Here is a 15,479-nt window from a genome sequence, read left to right on the forward strand (position 1 = left end):
ACACGATCTTTTTAAGGAAATAAGTAGTGGTTATGTTGAATATTTTGTTCAAAGAAAGGATAAGCTATGTTTAAAATATCATCTATATATCTTCTAGTTAGGTAACGCAACTAATTTAATGTTTATCTTTTTTCAATAAACTTATCATCAAGTCTAATTGAAAGCAATACAAAAATACATCAGCAATAGGCAGAACACTGTTAATACCCATGGGCACACGGTTATTTTTATGCCCCCGAAGGAGGGCATATAGTTATCGGACTGTCCGTCCGTCTGTCTGTCCGTCTGTCCATTTTTCCGTCACACTTTGCGTTTAGGTTTCGAAAAATGCTCATAACTTCTATGTCCCTTGAGATGTAAACTTCATATTTGGTATGCATGTGTATATGGACAAGATTTTTCCATACGCACAACACTTTTGACCCCTGTGACCTTGACCTTAAACTCTGGTTCCGCGTTTAGGTTTCGAAATCTGCGTGTAGGTTTCGAAAAATGCTCATAACTTCTATGCCGCTTGAGATATAACCTTCATATTTGGGTATGCATGTTTATATGGACAAGGCCTTTCCATACGCACACAAATTTTGATCTCTGTTACCTTGACGTTGAGCTTAGGGTCCGCGTTTAGGTTTCAAAATCTGCGTTTAGGTTTCGAAAAATGCTCATAACTGCTATGTCCCTTGATATATAACCTTCATATTTGGTATGCATGTGTATATTGAAAAGGCCTTTCCATACGCACACAAATTTTGAACCCTGTGACCTTGACGTTGAACTTAGGGTCCGCGTTAAGGTTTCGAAATCTGCGCTTAGGTTTCGAAAAATGCTCGTAACTTCTATGTCCCTTGAGATATAACCTTCATATTTGGTATGCATGTGTATATGGACAAAATTTGTCCATACGCACACAAATTTTGACCCCTGTGACCTTGACCTTCAACTCTGGGTCCGCGTTTAGGTTTCGAAATCTGCGTTTTGGTTTCGAAAAATGCTCATAACTTCTATGCCCCTTGAGATATAACCTTCATATTTGGGTATGCATTTGTATATGGACAAGGCCTTTCCATACGCACAAAAATGTTGACCCCTGTGACATTGACGTTGAACTTAGGGTCCGCGTTCAGGTTTCGAAATCTGCGTTTAGGTTTCGAAAAATGCTCATTACTTCTATCAAAGCGTTTATAGGGGGAATATGCCATCCTATGGTGACAGCTCTTGTTCTCATTGAATTTAACAAATAGGCAAAAAAGAGACTCTTTGACTGATTATTTTAACTTTCATTGGTAAAAAGCTATTGTAAGGACGGTATGACCATTTATCTATACTAAATGATGTTCTATCGGCGATTTTTTTCAACATAAGATATACTTTCGCATCTATTGTTTACAAATCATATTTTTAACTAATACTCCGAACTGGTTTACTATATTTGTAACAAAATAAAGCTGATACCGTATTACGAAAGTAGAGAGGTATTAATTTATGGACATTCTTATACATTTCTGTAATTCAATATTCTAGGAAGATTTATGAAATCAATACCCATATTTTATAAATGTACCTTGATTTATTTCTGTTTTGAAGACTATCCATGAATAGATAATAGTCTATTGAAGTCTAAATAATAGTTGTACGTTTATTTAGAGGATCACTTTGAAATCAAATATGTTAAACTGACTTATTAATTATTTCCAAAGAGGAAAAATAGAGCATAAGGTTCTAAAACCATTCTGTTTAAATCCGGGATTTTATTAATATGGTACATTTATCTAACAAAACTAGTTGTTTTCATATACGCGTTCCTTTTACCATATGAACATTTGTCTCTTATACGTTTATTAAAGACAACAGTGAAATAATGTTTTGACATTTTCTTATATTAAACATATCGTCAAAAAGAGGGTAAGCTGTCTGCAAAATGGGATCCGTTCTAATTCGGTAATGGATATAGATTTTACTTGATACTGATTCAAAGCTGTGTTTCCAAATGTTCTTCAACAAGTTGCATTGCACCTTTTGTAACGTTATGGAGATTGGTTGTGGGGATTTAAACTCAGGTCACCTCGATCAAAAGGCTTATGCATTAAACAAATCGATCGAATCGGCTTATACTTCTGAGACTGTAGTTCTTTGTCGACTGTTGGCTACAAAAACATGCTTACTTGAATGGGTAAGTTCTTTACTCTGCTGGCTGCAACTCAGTGAGTCTATTAATTATTTTGCTTCATCGGCTTGTACATACACACAACACAAAATACAACCAGAAATGTGGCACAAATACTTATGTTTCCACGACTAGAGTTTGCATACAGACAAATCATCGATATAATTTACAGGGACAAAAAGACAAAGGGACATCAATCAGCCAAATATGGCCGCATCTTTATTTTGTATATTTGAGATCATCTACACATTAAGATCATTCAGCTATGAAAGTTTAAGCAGCAAACTTTTCCTAGCAGATAAACAGGAGTTGATGTAATACACCATAATGAGGGACTTCATATTCCAAAGAAGAGATAAAAGGGGGCATAATTCTGCTAAAATCCGTATGAGCCGTAATTACTTTCTTTACGAACATGTTCAGGTCATTTACATGTGCACTTTCGAGTCAAACCGAGCCAGTAGCTAAATATGAGTTGAATACACAAATTCTTTTGGACCATATATAATTTTCATTAGTAACACATACAAAGTGTGATAATTCTTCAAAACACGTTCCAGTCTTCATTCTTTCTTTACGATTATCTACGCATGAAGGTCATTTAGCTATGCAAGTTGTGTTACCTCCACGCATTATTTGGACCAACGAAAAGAGCATCGCAGTCATGAGGATTGTAGGCATCGATATTTTGTGAAAACGTACATGATCTTCTTACCTACACATATCATTTTAAAAATATTTTCACTTGACTGAGTCGTATGTTTTGTTTCTAGTCTGTGATAGATTAATCTGTGAGAGATATTCTTTGGGTTGGTGGCTGTGAATTGAGTTTTATTTAGCTCACTGATATGTAAACACCCATGAAGTTTTATGTTGAAATATTGTATCGTATCTGAGATATAACCACGAGCAGTTACATAAACAGCAAAGGGAAATAACTTTTATTCAAGAAAGTGTAAGGTTATAGTTATTGTGCATTTCACCTTTCCTTATTGATACAAATACAAATACAAAGACAAATTTTATTGAAGTTCGGTTTGTATAGAACAAGTATAACATTAGTGATGTATCGCTATTGTCCGACATAATTTCTTTATTCAATATCTTTACAACCATGAAGTTTCATGTTATATAGCCCAGAACAATTATCAAAAACGAACATCATGCAAAACAACATAACTCTTACCGAAAAAAGTGTATGCTTATGGTTCACGTGTATGTCATTTCTCCTTATTGATGTCTATATTCATAAAGTGTCATGTTCTGAGATATTGCCCTAAATAACCCTTATTTAAGACAGTGTATGCTTATGGTTCGTATGCATATCACTTCTCATGTATACCTATACACCCAAGAAGTTTCACGATTAAATCTTATATAGTTTTTGAGATATAGCCCTAAAAAATTAGTGACAGACGGAAAACGCCAAAACTATACTCCCCCCTCCGCCTTAGGCAGGAACAATAATTGAATCTTCATCTAACACATTGCGCCAAATGAATCCTTTTTATGTACATATTGAACAAAACAACAACTAAAATAAAACAATTTAACAAAGCTTTCATCATAATTTATTATGTATTGTTATAATTAAATTTATTTTACTAAAATAAGTATTCATGATGCATTCAGCGTGTCTGTATTATAAATTTACTGCTCACCGCTTCCTTGTTGGGGTGCAGTGAACATGATCTAGTATAACACGGCCGGTCTCTCACGACACATTTATGGTGTCAATAGATGTGTCCTTACGGTGCAAATGGTGCAAACCGAATATGTGTATTGGTCGCTCTCTGGAGTTAAGTATGTATCGAGACGATGCAGTCGAAAACATCAACGTCCACGGTGTACAAGTTAGACATCAACTTTGGATGAATGCGCCAATGAAGTACAGGTAGATTCTGGTATTAAAATTTGTTTTTTAGCTAATCTGAACACGATGTACTCAAAATGAGCTAATGTGATCATCCTATGTAAAGCGACCGTTGTCGCCACAGTTTTCATTAAAACTGAATGAAACTTGGTAAAAATGTTTATCAGGACAATATCTTCGCCGAGTTCGAATCTCTGCAACGTTCAACCAAAAACTAGGTCATCAAGTACAATTTTAGTAGAAAATACACCTTAGTCTGAGTCGAGTGCGTTCAAAAGCTTGGTCAGTAGGTAAAATCTTGTAACAACTCTACATGCCATAGTTATTACCGAATGTTGAAGAAACTTGTGAACTAAGTTTATCTTCGCAAAATCTAAGCAAAGTTCGAATTTGGGTCACTTGCGGTGAAAAAATATGTGACCAGTTTTAATCTGTGAAAGTTCATGTTAACACTCTATCAATATAATAGGCTTATTCAACACGGGATACAACTATTTTTCATTTAAAAATAGATGTTTGATGCAGTCAATGCCTTTTGACTTCATGTTATTTATTATTCTTTTGTTTACTTGTTTGTATCATGTGTGTGTTACTGTTATTCGATGTTCTATTAATTTCTTTTGAAAGAGGCATAGAGCATGCGCACTGTTCTTCTGTCATTCCATACGTCTTTGGAAAATGTTATTTTATGTGTCCTAATTTTGCCATATATTGATGGTAATTGAAATGACTGCACAAACATCATAAGACGACGTATCGCGTGTATTACCCGTCTCCTTCCATCAAAGGTCAAGGTCACACTAAGCTACTTGTCAAATGTGGCCACTAAACAGCTTGAAAATAGCTATCTCAGCCCAACTTCTGTCATATTCAGTGATTTCGAAATAACATGGCTAAAAAGTAAAACATCACAAAACGGCTTGTTACCTGTAAGAACAGTTTCTTACCTAAATTCTAAGGTAATACGTAGAGGTCAAAAGTCATATTTGACCATACAACAGCTTAAATAATTCCTATCTCCTCAATAAATTGGCCATATATTGGTGCTGTGTTTTTAAACAATTTGGCACAAATACATTCAATCATGATACGACAAATAGCGTAACAACTAAATATTCGCCTACCTCAAAGTGAAAGTTCACAACTAAGAGATCGAACTTTAAATTTCGCCGTAAGACAGATGTTAGGTTTTTACTTTTACATTACAACCACGAAGGGACGGCATCGTGTTAAACCATTGTCATCCAAACTCATAATCCTATGTCATATTTATAGTTTAAGTCAAATGTGGCCATAAATTAGCTTGAAACCTCCTATCACAGCCAAAACATGCTAGATATATATTTATTGATTTTAAAAGAACTTTACACAAATGCAATAGATCATGTGTTGTTGTGTCGCGTGTTACCATGTGTATCTCTACTTCAAAGGGCAATGTTACACTTTAAAGATTAAATTTGGCCAAGTAGTAGGCTATTCGAATTGTAACTTTGTCACTGATGTGTTAGACCTGTCTCCCGACGTCAGAGTTAAAGAGTCACGCGTAGATGTTAAGGGTCAATTTTTGCTATATAACAGCGTTTTCATGGGTTGATGATTTCATTCATTATTTTTATGACAAAATATAATTGACTGCCTTGAGGAGACTGAGTTTCATGTGTATCACCTGTGTCCTTACCTTGAAGGTCAAGGTCATAATACGGGCAAAAGCCCGCGAAGCGGGCGTTGACCGTTTATTTGTATCACTTTTCTGAAATGCAAAGAGACATTACCTTATAGGGATACAAGTCAAATAATTTCTGCCGTCACCTATTTTCGCGATGAAAAATCATAGAGCGCTGGAGCACATAGGCACTTCGACAAACGCTATATGACACGTAGATGCATTCCTCGTGAAATAATACGGCATGAGCTTTTTCCTCATCCAACTATTTCTTGCACTCAGCATTACATGATGTACACTGACATAGGAGTGTACAGGATGAGGATAGGTTTGTTCCACTCACGTACAATGAAAAGTAAAGGACTTCAACAAATGAATATGTTCGAGCTAGTTTGCTGGCTGGCAATCCTTCTTCTTAGAGGAGGCGATGTCCATCCAAATCCTGGACCCGACAGCTCCCTTGATATGTCATCCTCTTCTTCGGGTACATCTTTCTCATCTACAATAAATGATGCATTTGCCCATAATCTAACAATTGTTCATTACAACGTTCAGAGCTTCCTCGCCAAGAAAGATATTCTATATGCAGATCTCAAAACTTTTGATATTATAGTGCTTACTGAAACTTGGCTCAGCTCAACAGTTGACACTGACGACCTACTTTTCCCTTCTTATCATAAGCCGTTCAGACGGGATAGACGAAACGATCCCCATGGAGGTATTCTAGTATACGTAAAATCCGATCTCTTTGCCATTGAGCGACCTGACCTACAAAATGATGATCTAGAATGTCTATGGGTCGAACTACGTATAAAGGGAAGGCGTCTTTTATCTGGCTCTTTCTACAGACCACCAAATTCTTCTCCTTATCTACTAGAATGCATAAACGATTCGATCTCACTAGCCGTTGACACCGGTATTGAGAATATTGTTATCACAGGTGATTTTAATCTTGACATGAATAAACCACAGTGCAGGATCAAAATGGACTCCCTTCTTTTACAGTATAATCTCACACAGATTATTAAAGAACCTACTCATTTTACTGAAACCTCGAATTCCATTCTTGATCTTTTTATAGTAACATCTTCCTTGAAAGTGCTAAAAAGCGGCGTTGGAGAACCCTTTCTCAACCAGCAACTTCGATTTCATTGCCCAGTCTACTGCGTCATAAACTTCAATAGAATAGCTGGATCTAATTTTAAACGTAAAATATGGGGATATAAAGATGGGGACTACACTAATCTACGACAGCTTGTGCAGAATTTCGATTGGAACAGTTGTTGTGATAATAATATGGACATATATACTTCAAATTTCACACGTCAACTTATCAGTCTCTGCGAAGCTACAATCCCGAACAAAATATGTACAATAAGAACAGCCGATCCTCCATGGCTACATACTAATATTCGTAAGGAAATCCGACGCCGCAAACGAGCATACAAAAAAGCCAAGGCTACCAATTTAGACCGACACTGGCAAGTCTTTCGCCAACAACGTAATATTGTTAATAATCTTGTCAGATCAGCGAAAAAAGTGCACTTTGAAAATCTCGCTAAACTTATACGTGAAAATCAACACTCATCATCCGACTTCTGGAAAATAATAAAAAAATACACAAATAAAAACACCACACAAAACAAGTTGCCTCCCTTAATTCATAATGGTACCATATATGAGTCACCCCTTGATAAAGCAAATATTCTTAATCATTTCTTCCAATCTCAATCTACTTTAACTACACCAAGTACGCATATGCACAACCTACATTCCCAAGAGCCAGATTGCCCCGTCTTTGAAGATCTAATTATTTCCCGTCAAGATGTCTTGGATTCCATTAAAGTTATGAAAACGGGAAAGGCATCAGGTCCAGACCAAATAAATAGTCAAGTTCTGAAGCAAATTGCAACTGAGATTTCAGGTCCACTACAAAATCTTTTCAATTTTTCTATTAGTAATGGAAGGGTCCCACGGAGCTGGAAAGAAGCAATTGTTTGTGCACTTCACAAAAAGTCTGATCCTCAGGATGTTGAAAATTACAGACCGATCTCCCTTTTAAGTGTTTTAAGTAAATGTCTCGAGAGAATTCTCCACAAATATATTTTTAACCATTTAAGGGCTATTGAATTTATAACCCCATCTCAATCAGGATTCATTCCAAAAGATTCCACTGTGAACCAATTAATCTCTGTGTATCACTCCTTTTGTAAAGCCCTTGACGAAGGTAAAGAGGTTCGAGCCGTTTTTTGCGACATTTCTAAGGCCTTCGACAGAGTATGGCATGAAGGACTTATCCACAAGCTCCGGCTTAGTGGTATCTCGGGCAATCTTCTATCTTGGTTAAAAGACTACCTACACGAGAGGACCCAGTGTGTTGTAATCTCTGGCTGCCGATCTGACCCATTACCCATAAACGCTGGTGTCCCTCAAGGGTCTATTTTAGGGCCTCTCCTCTTTCTCATTTATATAAATGACATAGTACGAGATATACACTGTCCAATTCGCCTATTTGCAGACGACACCACGCTATATATCATCGTCGACAACCCTGTTGATGCGGCTAATCACCTAAACACTGATCTTGCAAAAATTCATTCCTGGGCTGATAAGTGGTTGGTAACCTTCAATCCATCCAAAACCGAATCCTTAGTTATGTCTAGAAAAATCAACCGCCCAATCCACCCCCCTCTCTTTTTCAACGACTGCCAAATCACTGATGTTTCGTCTCACAAGCATCTAGGCTTAACTTTTTCTGATACATGTTCCTGGCATGACCATATTGAATCAGTCAAGAAGAAAGCATGGCAAAGACTCAATGTAATGCGAACGTTCAAGTTTACGCTCGATAGAAAGTCCCTTCTATCGATTTACACAACATTTATTAGACCAATTCTTGAATACGCTGATATAGTATGGGATAACATTAATACACAAGATGAAATAGAACTTGAGAAGATTCAACAGGAAGCAGCAAGGATAATCAGCGGGGGAACACGTTTGGCATCCTTGCAAAACCTATACAATGAAACTGCTCTCGAACCATTAAAAAATAGGAGAACAAAACATAAACTTACCCAATTCTATAAAATGTATAATTCACTAACACCTCCATACTTGTGCACACTTATCCCCTCTAGCGTGGGAGAAAGATCTGCTTATCCACTTCGTAACTCTAACACCATTCGCAGTATCCAATGCAAATCACAACTTTTTACACGATCTTTCCTACCATCAACTATAAACTTATGGAACAATTTACCGGAATCGGTGAGAACGGCTCCTTCTCTCTCTGCATTCAAAGCAAATCTTAGCAAAGATAAGAAAATAATTCCCCAGCATTTCTACGATGGGGAGCGGACATCTAATATTCTACATGCGCGTTTACGAATGCATTGTAGCAGTTTAAATGAACATTTGTACTCAAAAACATTTTACAAAGTCCATACTGTCAATGCGGTGCGATTGAAGACACATATCACTTTTTCTTCAATTGTCCCATTTATACAGAAAAAAGAGTTATCCTTTTTAACAATCTGTCTAGATTCTTACCCATTACTTTGCAACTTCTTCTTTTCGGTGTTAAAGACGGCTCATATGAAGTAAATTCATTAATATTCAAACATGTTCAGTCTTTCATCCGAGATAGTCATAGATTCTAAACCATTTCTATCTCAGGAACAAACCATATTCTGCTAACGATGCCCCGTTCCCGCAACTGCTTCCTTTCTTACCGCAACTTCTCTTATTCTGAAACTCTACTCTTCCACTGCTATCCCTTTCCTTCTCCACTTATTAGCTCTTATGCTATCTACATTACTCTGTTATACTTTTTGTATTATAAGTTATAGTATTTTTTACATTTCTAACCAGTATGCAATTATCTATCACTGTAATATATTGTTCGTAATTTTGACATGTCTTTAAATAGTTGTTATACGTCAGGTTGTTTACACCATTACAGCAGCGCTTCTAACTGACAGAAGAGAGACATATAGTATAAGCCTCGAGCTTCCTTCTCAATTCTGTCCAATTGTATTTTACAGCCTTTATGTAGAGCAATACTGCAATTCTATCTGCCTAGCATATTGCTCAAATATAATATGTATGTTTGTATTGTATTGCTTATATGTACTTTCAATGAACTAAATACATATTGTTTAAACCAATACGGCATGGCAGTAATTATTAAGTAGCGAATCGTACTCTATGTTATTGTATTATGATTTTCTACGATCAAAGTACGTCTGTTTGCCTCCCTGTGTGACACTTCCTGTTTCCCATAATGCATTGCAAATTGAAAATTGCTCTAGATGTTGTTAACAAAATCTTAAAAAAGATAACCCGTCTAAATTATTTGCGTACTTCCGGTTTACAAAACCGAATAAGATTAGTTTCGAATTAACTTCTTCAATGAAACTAATATTCTATAGTTAATATTATCCCTTTACATAAATACACAATTGTTTAAAAGTTGAATTTGTTCACAACATGAACGGCCGCGTTTCTTTCGTCGACAACTATACATGTCTGTGTGACGTCACTGCTTTCGTCGATACGTCATTAAGAAGTAAAAATTGAAACTGACATACTCTAGTGGATGTTTACATTGTTGAAATTTAATAAATTAATGGAATGCACTCGATTGGTAAGTCATTATTCAATTAAAATATTGCGTTTGGTTACATAAACATCAATCTATATACATGTAATATTGCTAAAGATTACCTTTGATAACATGGGAACTGTTTTCGGCACATACAAAAATTCGCCGATTTTAAATTTAAGGTCATTATTATTCAGTCAAACTAATGGAACATAAAAGTTATCATTTTATTAAGTTTTGGAGTTATTTCTTGAGTATATTTTACGTGATTATTCTCAAGACCCTTTCTTTTGTGAAGTATTAAGTTACGTTGTGATTGTAAACAATATTGCATCTCCGACTCATACTCGATCATTTTTGTACCTTACTGTTTCAAACTGTAAAAAATCAAACTGTGCTTACATACACATTGAAAATAGACTAATTCATATGTACATTTTATGGATTCTTTTTGATTTTCTTTTAGAAGCTGCATTGTCAAATGCTGGACTTCACACATTCCATGCAGCATTTTGCTGAGCAAAACTGACTGCGTGCTTTGTACTCAACAACGAAGCAAATCTGGACCTATAAAGCTTGACCGGGACTGAAACATTAGCAATTGTGACTCTGTAATGTTCAACGTTAGTGGACTGTAAAGAAACTGCAATTATTGTGAAGAGACTCTGTATGTCTGTAAGCAAAAAAAATATACAGCATAACAAATATCAGGTGTGAAAACAATGTGAACAATAGTGAAATTAACAATTTGCAATCAGGCATGTCAAATGAATTGTTGATATTAAAAATGATAGTTCCCAGGCAGCTCTAGACGTTTGTTTCTGTATTTCTGTTACTAGTATTTATTCATAAAATGTATGCCTCAATTAAAAAGCACACTCTGTTTAGAGACCATTGTGTTGTCTCATTGTGTGATGATGACTTTGAGTAATACATTGTACATTAAACAATATCTACTAAGTTGTTTTTAAGTATCAGATTTCTTGTTTATTATATAAATGAATGTTAATTTTTGCTTAAATATAAATGTGCATGATGCAGTGCCTGTAGCACACTTTGCAATATTTTAATTACAAAAGAGTGTGTTGGACACTTGAACTTATACCTATAATTAATAATCCTTGCCTAAAAATTCATTTGACACAACTGAGACCATGTTGTGTATTACCATTATTATTTTGCACATTATGCTGACACTTTGAAAAAAATGCAAATAAGCGAAAAGCAGACGTTTAGTCTTGTCAACTGTCTCTGATTACCACTGATTACTTACTTTTGAAGACCATATAAGAAGCGAAAGTGTAGGATACGGTATTCATTTTATTTGATGGCTGCTTGTTATTATTTCTTCATAGAAGGCGTACTGGATGAGTGAAGTATTTTTTTTTGGTTCTACATCTTTGATGAAGTCAACTCATTGACATTTAGTGCCATGACTGAGCGTGTTTTTTAACTAACAAACGCGTGGTAGGAACTTACCGAATATATGCAAACTCATAACAGTGTGTCTAATACTATATGTGTTGAGTGCACAGAAACAAGGGCGAAAAGATAAGGGTATAAATGAACATACTGAATGTGTTATTTTGTTAATGAGCTTGAACATACAAAAACTTGACTTTAATCAATTGGGATGTACATGCAGTTTAATAATCGGGTTGTTATTTTATAATCATATTCATGTGGAAACTGCCTCATTCACATGCAATACGCAGCTGCTGTCTATATGTTTAATGCCACATTCCATAATGACTGAGTATCTTTACTTTCAAAACATGAAAATGCATTAAATGAAATGAAATAAACGAAATACTGTAATTAAATTCAGGTGAAAAATATTTGATTATATTTTATTTAAATATGGTTTTGTAAATTATTTACTGGTAAAACAATTCTTGTTGATAACAGTAAATTCGTGATAATAAGTATGTTGTTGTTTATTTTTCGTCTCACACATAAAGTGACAGGTACACTCATATATTTAGCGTTAAGCTTATGATGTGGGTCTTCATCATAAACCTAAATTTTTGCTACTAGTATTTTCTCCTTAGCACCAACCTAGTAATGTTCAATCTGTGTATGCCATAAGCGATAGTTTTTACCAACTGTTAATTACTGAGGATTCAGAAAAATACAATAAGTTTACCACATTTCATGACATAAGCTCTAACAGTGCGGAAGATATGCAAAGAGTATTGTGTCCAAAGCCAAAGGTGATATTTCTGGTCTGTGTAATTTTGCGCAGTGAATGAGGTCTATGCACTTCTTTCAAGATAGACTCAAACATTCCCGCAAGCATTGTTGCATTTATATATTTATTAACATTAATTAAGTACAAAAAGTTTTTCATTTACATATGCAGGGGATACATTTACGAGGTCGATGATTTAGACATGGGACCAAAATAATGAAGTACGGAACCTTTCTTTTTTATGCTTAAGTTAAATAAAATCGTTTTAAAAATAATCTCGCCCTAAAACATAAATGGCATCCCTGCATATGGAAACATCAATAAAACACAGTTTCGCGAGATTTTTATTTTATTTTTTTTAAATTCTAACATTGTTTTGAAAAATGGAAACAAAAAATGAAATACATGTTTAAGAGTTTGAACACAGTACAAGGGGTTACTATACAAAAAGCATAGCTTCATAAACTTGTTTAAGATTTAAACAAATTATATTTTATTGTTTTGCTAAATTACATATTGTTTTGTAAAGAAATTGAATGTTTTGTTGCATGATAATGTGCAGACATATATTACCCGTGTTATCTTTATCAAACATCAAATAAGCTTTTGCCCGTAAATTAGGTAGCACCTATTATCATATTAAGTGTTAAAAGCTAACGTTTGGCCATTAGGTCTATTCTATTGTCCTGCGACCATGCGCATTTAAATTCATATTGGCAAATGCCAGATGTTTTCATCATTATGCTGAGTTATCATAAGCATCATTTCTGTGGAATACTGCAACATGTTCTAATGTGTCTTCGATATGGTGCTTTTGAAATAGTTCACTGACCACCGAGATTGAAACGGTACTTGCATACAGGTAAAGTAAATAACTATTTACACTATTGCTATCGAGTAAGAATAAAAGGTATTTATCAGAGTGTAATTTTCAGCATTATATAATATAATATTGTTACAAGAATAAACATCTGGAAATGAGTATTGTACAGGTATTTAAATCACATACATTTTAAATATGTATGCCTCTGCAGGCATTAGGGATAACCACCTACCTATCCATGATTATAAGTGTCATGTTTCCTTTCTACAGGTGATCTTCATTTTAGAAGACTGATGAGAATCAATACATCCTCACAAGGGTAGCTCATATGGCTCATACTCAGGATAAGAACAGTGAGAACACTACGGCGGATAAACACCGCTGGATTGTTGTGAAAATTTTAGCTGACCCAGCAAATGGTAAAGCTGAATATAAAAAAGACTTCCAGTTTAAAATAAATATTACATAAATTATGACATTGTTGAACACAAATTAATAATACACGTGTTTTTTCCAGTAATGAATTTGAGTTAAACAACTTTTATTTAACCTATCATAATAGGTATTTTTTGCCAGTATTACACTTGGCAGTGAAACTATGTATAACAATGAATGCTCCATTGTCTTTGTTTGGTTCTCTTCTTCAAACTGTACACATATTTAGTGTTTACATCGTGAAATGTAATGAATCCAGATTCATTTTCGGTGTGGATATTCTGGTTAACATCGTTAATTAATGTTCAAACGTGGACACGTACGTCATGATATATTATTGGGAAAGTAAACCAGTTGTATAATTTGTCAAAATGCACAACATATAACGTTGATAGTGCTCTTTTCATTAACATTTCGGCAGAAAATTTGGCGGTAGTGCAAAGCGCTTATTATACAGTCTTATAAGATACGGTTAACGCGTTGGGCGTATCGAGGCAAGATTGCTCCTAAATATACTCGATATCTATCTTAAGGGGGATCCCCGAGATAGTCGATCTATCACTTTGCCTTTCTCTTATAAAGAATCGCAAACGGATACCGGGCTTATGTTTTCTTTCCATAAAGCCCTATTTCACTACGAAGACAAGCCCACGATTCGCTACGATTTATCACATTTATTGAATCGGAAAGACTCGTGACAGTGCACGATTAAGTTACGACACTGGTACGATTGAGTTACGACGAATCTTGGGGTTCGGTTGAAGTCTTGCGAATAGGGTCGCGACTTCACTACGATGTGTAAGAATCTGCTGCGACTGTACTACGAACGATGCAGATCGGTCACGACTAAGCTAGGACCTCACCGAACGCACACATGAATTAGGCGCCAATATATATTAATATTGATCCAAATCACGAGAGTCTTAACGGGCTCGCAACTCACTCGGGGTGAGCTCGTGAGAGTCTTGATCTAAATCGCGAGAATCTTAACGGGCTCGCAACTCACTGGGGTGAACTCGTGAGAGTATTGACAAAGTCGTAGCTGATTCGTAGACAGATCACGTGATCATCGATTTCCCGATTGTGTCACGAATTACCTACGATTCCATTAAGACGCCCAAGAACGCTCTACGATGCTGTAACGAGTCAACTGAGATTAAATTAAGTCTTGGAGGTCCTGGCCAAATTTAAAACGCGTTTAAAATTGGGCCACGATTTTTTTGGGAGCTCATGAGTTGCAAGAATCACTAACGACCGGCTCACGACTAGCTACGAATGATTTAGGACCTTCGCCGATTGAGCTACGAATGTCCCCGACCTCAAAATATTGGAAATCGGGACTCATCGTGGGGAATCGGATCGTAGTGGAATACGTCTAATACGCGTCTATCCACGACGATGACCGAAAAATCATTTATATATTTGAAGTATTTTATTTCAATAATATGACATATTAAAACAGTCAAATAATGAGTTTCCCTTCGACTTGCATCGCCTAGCATGAATAATTTCCATTCGACTCGCATCAGTAGAGACCATATTTGCATATGTTTTAGGTAATTGTTTAAAGAAGTCACACAACAAAATTAAATACACGTACAATTGTGCATTTCTTCTCTACCGATTTAGAACATATTATACTTTAATTAAGTTTGACTTAGCTTCTTGTAATTTGAACATTCTTACGCATTATTAGGATTTTGATAGAGTTTCAATACTCTCTG

This window comes from Dreissena polymorpha, chromosome 6, assembly GCF_020536995.1.
Source record: "Dreissena polymorpha isolate Duluth1 chromosome 6, UMN_Dpol_1.0, whole genome shotgun sequence".
NCBI lineage: Eukaryota > Metazoa > Mollusca > Bivalvia > Myida > Dreissenidae > Dreissena > Dreissena polymorpha.